Here is a 1,007-nt window from a genome sequence, read left to right as displayed (position 1 = left end):
AAGTATCTGGTGGCAAATTTGGTGAACTGTCCCGGAGAGAAGCTGCATTTGGGGTCTCGAACCCACAGCTGATAAACTCAGGAATGGAACGTGGCCACCTCGTTCCCACCGCCCCGACAACGGGAAACCCTCCCCTCTCACACAGACTGCGAGGCTCGGTGCGGAAGGCACTGCGCGGAGCTGCTCCTGCCCTGAAATAGGTTCCCTGCCTCCTTCAGCCGCTTCTCAGATTCTATTACCTCGAGGTGAAAGCAAACACAGCTTTCACGGCGGAAAACGATTCCTTATGTCAACATGGAGAGAGGCTCTTTTCAAAACAGATGGTCTAACGGGAAGGGACTTAGCGGAGAACCTGCTGGAAATGAGGTCCCAGCTCTCGAAGACGTGGGGGGCGTTTTGTTTGCCGGGAACGCTCCACCGAGGCCTCGCCCAGCTTAGGGCCCGAGCGGGTGTTTGTCCAGGAGTTCATAAATCTCAGCAACGCCTGTGTGCAGGGCCGCGGCGTGACCAGTGTGCGCGCAGGAAGGCTCGTGCTGTGGCTGCGACTTGGCCGGCTGTGGGACTGAGTGACGGCGCAGAGACTATGAGGGAACAGCAGCTTCCGCGAGCCCCGTGAATGGCGCTACGGACCAGACGTAAACCACCACCGCGATCGTTCTCTCATCGATTTGAATGCTCAGCCCCCCGGGGGCGCCTCGATTCCCCCGCGGCAGTGTGGCCGACGAGACAGTGCCAGCAACGGTCTGCTCGGGGTCTCCTGCCTCCATCCATGGGCACCGTGGAGCGGTCCATGAGATTCTGCATCGTGATGGCATTCCAGGCCCCTCTGGTAGCTCCTGCACCTCCTCCCCTTCCTCCTCCTCCTCCTCCTGACATCATGGGAAGTTGTGGGGAGTGGCATTCAGTCAGAAGCAGAATACAGTGGGGCCTTGACTTACGAGTGTCCCGACTAACGAGTTTTTTGAGATACCAGCTGTCTCTCCGCCGATTTTTTGCATTGAGTTGAC

Source organism: Myotis brandtii, unplaced genomic scaffold (genome assembly GCF_000412655.1).
Source record: "Myotis brandtii unplaced genomic scaffold, ASM41265v1 scaffold1733, whole genome shotgun sequence".
NCBI classification, from domain to species: domain Eukaryota; kingdom Metazoa; phylum Chordata; class Mammalia; order Chiroptera; family Vespertilionidae; genus Myotis; species Myotis brandtii.
This window is presented reverse-complemented; position numbering follows the sequence as displayed.